The following is a 9001-nucleotide window of genomic DNA, read 5'->3' on the forward strand; positions in this document are numbered from 1 at the left end:
GATAAGAGGGAGTCTACTGACGGTTATCAGTGTTGCAATGGAGCGGGAAAGGCATTTCCCATTATGCTTATTCCAACAACCCTGTATTTAATATAATCCTAGGATGATTAATATTTTTTTTTAAGTTCATTGTTGGTAATGGTGAGTTAAAGTTGTTCAAAGGTTTATTGCGGATCCCGTCCTCAGGTGAAAAAACTTAACTAACACATTACAACTAACAATACACAAACGCCCAATCTAAGTTGGAATACACTACAGAAGGTAGCAGTCAAAAATATGCACTGTATAGCAGTCATGATACAACATGCAAATAATAACCAATCACAAAACACTATAATCTATAAAAGGTGTAACGTAAAAAGCTCACACAATGGAACACTAATAGCACCGTTCGCAATGACTCCACCAATGAGACTGATGCAACATGGCCGACCAATCGGAAACACGGAGACAACAGAAATGGCTTCCGGTCCCTGGAAAAGTAAAACCAACAAAATGGCGGAGCGATGTACGATGCCGCAAGATGGGTGTTAATTCTGTTTATTCCTATCACGAGTTTTACTACGAGTTAACATAACGTGCAAATTTTAAGGAGAACTCGTTATTTCCCTATTTATTGAACAATTAAGTTCCCTATCCTTTAGTTCCTTGTTCAAAATGGGTAGCCAAAGTGGCCTGATTTCAACCGATGACTGATTGGTTGGTCTGCTAATTTAATGTATGAGGCTTCAATGAGTTTACTTTTGAAAAAATGAGGTTCCTTATGGACAATTTTTGCCTCTTGAAAATTCATACGATGATTTTCGGACCAGCAATGATGAGCGATCTTAGATTGATAGAAATATTGGTGAAACATTGATAGAAATACTCAAATTCCACAGTGTGATGATGCAAAAAACCAAGTTGTGAATCTGTCTTCTAAAGTTCTATACCCCGTTGAGATTTCTGTTTTGAGCAGAGGGCTAAATTTTTCCGTTGTGCCTAAATCAATTAAAACGCTGGATTTTGTGACAGGGAATGAGTCTGCTGTTTCTCAGTTACCTGAGTCGCAGGGGGATCAGTTTCGATGTGAAGCTAGTATTTTACTAAAGAAAATTCCCACTCCTAAACCTAAACTTAGTAAAGAGGAAACCAAAGCAGTATCAGTCCTTGGGAAAGACGGTACTGTTAAGATTTTGCCCGCGGATAAAGGGAATGCCACGGTAGTTCTTGATACTGTGACATTCGAAGAAAAAATGTTAGAAACTTTGCAAGCTGGTAAATACACCCAATTGAAAAAAGACCCCACAGGAACTTTCGAGCATAAAATCGCTAGTACTCTAAGAAAACACAAAAAGTTTTTTAGCGACAAACAAAGGACTCGGTTAACACCACACCATTCCAAAATTCCACACATGTACGGGTTACCTAAGATCCATAAACGTAACGTTCCACTGAGACCGATAGTTAGCTACCGTGGTTCTGCTTGTAGGGAATTGTCTTAAGTCCTTCTGGACATTTTAAAGCCGTTAGTAGGAAACACTGATTCGTTTATCAAAAACTCTAAAAGATTTTGTAGAAACGTCTAAATCTATCGTACTGGCTGATACTGACAAGCTGGTCAGCTTCGATGTTGAAAGTCTGTTTACGAATGTCCCCGTTTCGGAAACCCTAAAAATAATTGAGACTCGTCTCACAAACGACGATACTTTAGCAAACAGAACTAAACTCCCCTGTTAACGTCATAATGGAACTTTTGGACTTCAATTCAATTCAATTCAAATTCTCTTTATTCATTCACAGTACAAGTTTTTATACAATGAATAGCGTCAAATAAATATAAAGATGAATTATGCTTTACTTAATGCTAAAACAATCATTATCTTTTCAAAACAAATTTTAAGCTTAAGAAGAATAAACAAAACAAAATTAAATCAAATCATCTTTCTAAACTATCATTTATGATTTCTCTTGAATTCCAAAATTAATCCAAAGAATACAAAGACAATGAAAGGAGATAATCTTTTGAATCTTTTTTTAAAAACGTCAAAACTTTTTTCCTCTATTATAACTTTAGGTAAATTAAATAAGAATTTGATGCCAATGAAACTACATTTCTTCTCAAAAAACTTTAATTTATGTCGTTCAACCTGCCTAGTATGCCTTAATTTATAGTGTCGAATATTTGTACTATTAGTTTGGAGGTTTAATTTTTTTACATGTAATATAGTTTCATAAATATACAAGTCATAGACTGTCATAACACCTAATTTAGAAAAGAACGGTTTCATTGATTGGCGTTTATTTTTAATTTTGAAAATAATTCGGAGTGCTTTTTTTTGATGATGAAGAATTTTATCCAAATTTTTCTGGGTAGTTCCTCCATAAATTGCTATACCATAGGATATGTGAGAATTTATTAATGCAAAGTATATGGTTTTTAAAGTATCAATATCACACACACTTGACATTTGTCGCAGGGCATATCTACCTTTTGACATTTTGTCAATTACATGCTCAACATGCTTATCCCAATTTAGGTTTTGATCCAATATCAATCCGAGAAATTTTGTATACTCCACTTGACTCAAGTTTGAATTATCAATGTAAATAATCGGGTTCAATTTACATCTTGATTGTTTTGTGGAGAATGATATAAAATTTGATTTACTGTAATTTATTAGGAGATTTTTGCTACTTGAGAAATCATTAATTGATAAAAGATTTAGAAAAGATTTTAGTTCGACTTCCTCTTGGGAGTTGCCTGTAACTGTGATGTTGGTGTCATCAGCATAAAGACACACTGAACTTCCTCCATCGACAGCTAGTGGGAACCCCCTCATATAACAAAGAAATAAAAGAGGGTCCAAAATAGATCCCTGGGGGACACCATATTTAATATTTTTGTATTCAGAGTAAATATTTTGAGCATAAGAGTATTTATTATTATTACTTGTGTCCTCAATGTAACTATTTCCAATTAGAGGGTAAATTACACCGTCAAGATGAGGGTATGGCCATGGGGTCACCATTGTCACCTATCTTTGCCAACATCTTTATGGAGGAGTTGGAGCAAAAAGCTTTGGCTTCAGCTAGGCTCAAACCGAAGATATGGTGGAGATATGTCGATGACACTTTCGTGGTTTTCCCTCTGAGTTTTTAGAGCACCTTAATAGCGTTTCATCTTCCATAAAACTAACCATGGAGGTGGAATCGCAAAACAAACTCCCCTTTTTGGATGTGTGCGTAGAAAAGCATTTGAACAGTCTTAGGACATCTGTTTATAGAAAGAAGACACACACAGTGCAGTATTTAAACTTTCAAATCAAACCACCAAATTTCTGTCAAAGAGGGGGTTGCTTACTCTCTGTTTGACAGGGCTAAGAGCATTTGCTCCAATCAGGATGAGTTAAAGGATGAAATAAAGAAAGTAGAACATGATTTGGCTAGTAACGGATACCCTCGATCCATTATAAACGAATGCAAGAAAGATAGTGCTACGCGTGAACCTTTACAAAATCGCAAGGAAAAGCTCGTCCACATGTCAATCCCGTATGTGTCAGGGCTGTCGAAAAAAATCAGAAGGGTTGCTAGGAAATTTAATGTGCAAACAGCGTTTAGGACAAAAAACACACTTAGGCAGAGTCTCGTTAAAACAAAACCCAAAAATTACACTCAGGATACTAAAAACTGTGTTTACAGAATAAATTGCAATGATTGTTCCAGGCCTTACTATGGCGAGACAAAAAGACCGTTGAACGTTAGAATCAAAGAACACAGAGAAAACACTAAAAAAGGTTTAGTGGAAATATCTAAGATCGCTCATCATTGCTGGTCCGAAAATCATCGTATGAATTTTGAAGAAGCAAAATTGTCCATAAGGAACCTCATTTTTTCAAACGTAAACTCATTGAAGCCTCATATATTAAATTAGCAGACCAATCAGTCAGTCATCGGTTCAAATCAGGCCACTTTGGCTACTCATTTTGAACAAGGAACTAAAGGATAGGGAACTTAATTGTTCAATAAATAGGAAAATAACAGTTTTTTGAAATTGAAAACATTCAAATTCATTTATTAATAGGGATGGTCAAGTCTCGGAAGTTCGAGAAATTTTCGGGTAATTTTAATTCTCGTTACACGAGACGAGATTTCTTTTTGGCCGAGACTTTTATCGAGACGAGAATTAAAAAAAAAAAAAAAATTAAAACACCTGCAGAAAGTCAATGCAATACCCGCAATACAGGAGCGTGTTGTAGTTGCGTTTCCTTTGCGAAGGCGTTTTTATTTAATAAATTCTTTTAATGTAAATATTACTTTAATTATATTACTTTAATAACATTTGAGAAGTTTTGTTAAGTGTAAGCAGTGTGAGGAATGTTTTATTACTATAAAAAGTTAAAACAAGTAACTATTTTATAAAAATTAATATTGCTTTTATTTTATGATTTATTTTATTTTAGGATAAGTTGAACTCTATCCTAACTGATATCACTATGTTTCCTAATCGTCTAGGCATTTTTAATAAGTTAGGCGTGATTAATAAAAAAATGTTATGCTGATGTTTTTTAGTAAAATATTGTAAATATTCTTGCCTATTATCATTATTTTTGTATTTAAACAGTCATCTAACAATGTTACAAAATCAGGTAAAAATTTTGAACGTGCATTTCCCGTTGTGTATGAGAAGGGAAATCCCGTCTCGAAATTTTATGAGAAATAAAAAATCTCGTCTCGTCTCGAACTAAAAATCCAATCTCGTCCATCCCTATTTATTAAGTATGTATCCATTTTGTATTACAGTTTTATTAGGTTTTGACGTTTGGTTTACATTCTACGAATTTTAAAGTTATGAGATAAGTTTTTAAATCCCTAGAGAAGACTAAATCTCTAGGAATGACCATCAATTACATTTCGACTGTCATACTAATTATTGTTTTTGTATGATTTATTTTTATACAATTTCATATATTATAATAAGCTAAGCCGATTTATATATATTATATATAATACCGCATGACCATATGAAAGAATAATACTCGTTTTACTCACCATAAAATGAAGTCAGCACCTCAAAAGCCAGTTGCAAACACAGGTTGTTATTTACATAGATTTTGTATTTACATTTTTTGTTTACATCGCCCGCACCTCAAACTCTTTCAAAAGAAGTTTTACTTTTTGAAATGTTGTAAACTATTGTTACACAAAGTTTCCAAAATATAAATTATAAAATAGAGCGAACTATAAAATTACAGGAGAAAAAGGCAATAAAAACAATGTTAGTACTGTTCATGTCTTCTTCTTTGCTTCCACATAGTACACTGGGTTTCTGATTTCCATTGATCTGGTGTGCCGCGGGTCGATGAGTTCTGGAAGTAGACAATCAATATAAAACCTTTTGAGAGGTTCTAACATTTTTTCTTGCCAAAATTTGTCATCTCACTCGTGCTCCTAAAGGGGTCCACAACACAAATAAGCACCTGTCTCTATTGGTGACGTGTAACTGGCCTTGGACCTGATAAAAGTAGTTATGATTCTTATTTATACCTCCTTACACCACCCTCTTTAGTGACCGTCCAAAAGTTAAATTTCTTTTTAATTATTGCTTTTTCTGGTGATAAGGTCTTGCAGGATTCGGGGCACTTCACTTCTACAATCGCATCTTCGCCTACAAGTCCATCTGGTGTTGCCCCCAGATATGAGATTTCTTTATCAATGAAGAGCCCACACTTTGACACGGATAAACCATGGTGCTCTTCAAGCCATGAAATTGCATTAATTTCGTTCCCTCTTCCATATCGCATTGCTGGGCAATCAATGTCCGAATACAGCAATGTCTTTACTAAGCCCGCACAACTAGTTGTTTTCCTGCGTTTGTATACAGTTCCGAAATTAGATGCAGTCAGTAGTTTCCTCCTTTCTTCTTTGCACATTCCGCATTGCGATTGCATTACCGTAGCTTGTTGAAGATTTTCCCGCTCTTCCTCGGTTCTTTTAAGACCTTTGATGAAATCTTTTTTCTTTTTTTCCAGCAAGTCCGGTTTTTGAGCCAAAGGCCTGTAGCTTTTCATCGATTCTCTCTGCTCAATAACAGAATTTTTTTCAACTTTCGTTTCTTCACTGATGTTTTTCTTTTGATCGCAGCTTTGCGTACTTTTTACGCCCCTTTGCTGAAAAGATTTTAAAATCTTTCTTGGGCTATGTTTAAGCATCGATTTGTGGAGAGTGTACAACGCTAGTCTGGAATTGTGAGAGACTACCGCTGCTGAGCACCTGGCTTCATACGATCTGCGATTCGAGAAGTTTACTCATTTACCGCCAATTACCTTAGCAACAACGGAATTAAAATGCTCCGCAGGGTTATTGCTATCTTGTAATATCAGACTCCTTGCATTATCAGTTAAGTAGCTAATATGTTTCATTATCTGCGAATACATTCCGCATTTCTTCAAATCTGGAACATGGTTTTTCTCCGACTCCTTTGGGCCTTGGCAAAAATATTTCAGTTTCTTGCAGTGAAGATGCTCTCCAAAAACATGACTGGCAGAGTTCGTAATATCTTGCTGCAGCAACGAAATACTTTTAGTGCCACTTTCTTTTTGTCTGTGTTGTGCAGCTTTTGTCACTGCAGTTCTCAGTCTTAAAATGTTGTTGCTGAGCAGCTTACGCATTTCTAAGGGACCGGATTTTGTGTCTGAGGCAATGTCTCAAAGTTTGGTACAATAATTCCTAAGCAGGTGATTAGTACATTCTACTTTGTCAACTGTCCAGTTAATTACATTTTAGTTAACTAGGTCTGGAATCTAAAAATTGGCTGTAAACATTCGAGTCTCTGTCAGCGAGAATTGTACCATACACGACATTGTACATTTCAACGCTCCGTTTAAACCCTTCTACGATGTCTGCTTCCATGCCAGCCGAGCTTCCACCCCAGTTCTTGTAACACTTGTGTTCTGTAACTGGCATAAACTTGGCTTCTGCTCGAGCACAGGTGGTGCAATATTTGTTCCTCACCCCCAAGAACAAAACTTTTTTAGTGTGTGCTCCCACAATGGCAGCCTGTAAAAAAAATAATTATTAGTAAATAATTTACCTATGGAGCTTGATGTCGTAGTTTTAAAGGTTGCTAAGTATGCCAAACAAATTTAAGGAATAAATGTGTTTATCAAACTTAGGAATTATTTTATTGGAATACATCTTGTTTGTATTAAAGAAGAGGACATTATACGAAGTATAATAATAAGTTTAACAAGCTAATCCACTGAATGCTATGTTTTTTCACATAACTATACATATATCTATGACGAACAGTGAAAATAATACTAAATCAACACAATATGATGTTGGATATAGAAACAACTCTTGTAGTAAACAACAGGATACCAACACCTCACTCACGTAATGCACGAGTCCTCTAGTCTGGTGTGTGGACAGTGACAGTAGGCGAATAGCGACCACGTGTCGGTGACTCACCTGTCGGAGCCAAGTTTTGTAAAAGGCTAGTAGCGCAGTAACCTTCCTTACGCCGACCTGCGTTTGGGAGAAAACATGTTTATTTCGTCCCCCGTTTCGGGCGCTGTTTTCCAACAGATTTTCTTGAAACTTGGCGACAATTTAGTTGAATAGTTATACTACGGCTCTTATACCTCAAAAAACTGAAAATTAAACAAAAAAATAGTTTTATTGAATTTTAAAAGTAACTGAATTTACGTTACTTTTAACATTTTTTTGTTCTTATACTATTGATTTTCTTGGATATATCGTGTATGAGGGACCTAGAACCAACATTAATCTGTAAGGAAAAAAAGTTTTAGCAATATATCTTTACGAATTCCATCAGGAGCGAGGGACGCCCAAGGCATTTTTTTAATGTTCGCAGGGGTGAAGAAGACTCTTAACTAGACTACTTTTATTTTTATTGCAATGCTAAATAATTTTGGCAATTTTCTACAGTTTCTTTATTTACAAAAGCTTTTCACTGTGAGGTTAATTTTTGTGAAAGATTGTTACAGGCATACAGCCAGTAAAACCCATATTAAATATTTCTAATGGTAATTGTTTGATCCTGAGAAAAGTTTAAGCAATATCGAAGGTTTGCAAAATGGACCTAGATTTGCCATGATATATGCATTATGTTCTAAGTGTTTGTTTGGTAGTACTATTGGTTGTTTTGGAGTTTAGTAGTCGTCTCTTGGAAATTAAAACATTAGCAAAACCCTACATATTGTACATAAAACCAAAAGAACCACTGTAAACAATTTTAATTTAAGACAAATTAAACAAAAAACAAGCAATTATAATTATCTTTAAAAACTTAAGTCTAATATAATGATGATAAGTAACCCCACTTTAATAATTATTCATACACCTAGAATGTTAAGAGCATTCTTACATGAGGACGAGTACTGCAGTTTCAAAATCCTGACTGCACAGTGCACAGCAAAAAAACGTGAAATGACAGAAGCTATAAAGCACCTAACCAGGGTTGGTACTAAATTTGAAAAATAAAATTTCCTGACTTTTCTAGGTTTTCCAGACTGATATTATACTTTTTCCAGGTTATCATATAACTGTATGTAAGTCAATATCGACTAATCAAAATCAAGAAATATTAGAAAAAATGTAATAATTAACTTATTTTATTACTCCCAAATACAAAACTTGATTGAAACTATATATACATATAGATTACTCCCCCGTACGGATAACTAACTAACTATTGATATAAAAATGTGCATCAGTGTTTATATCGTTTTTTTGTTTGTCATATTCATCACCCTGACAAAAACATGTTTAGAGCAAAATGTAGCACATCTGTAAAAAGGTAGTCTTTCAGGAGAAATTCCAGAACTTTTTCATAATTCCCTGACTTTTCCAAACCAACAAATTTCCCTAGCTTTTCCAGCATTTCCCTGACCGTACCAACCCTGCTAACGTTCTTGGCAAGTACTACTACACATTTTTATCATCTTGTAAGCAAATATTCTACTCAACACAAACAGGAAAATGAAAGAAGACTCTC

Source organism: Macrosteles quadrilineatus, unplaced genomic scaffold (genome assembly GCF_028750875.1).
Source record: "Macrosteles quadrilineatus isolate MER2022 unplaced genomic scaffold, UCM_ALF_1.0 Scaffold_1__1_contigs__length_201487025, whole genome shotgun sequence".
Classification (NCBI taxonomy): Eukaryota; Metazoa; Arthropoda; class Insecta; order Hemiptera; family Cicadellidae; genus Macrosteles; species Macrosteles quadrilineatus.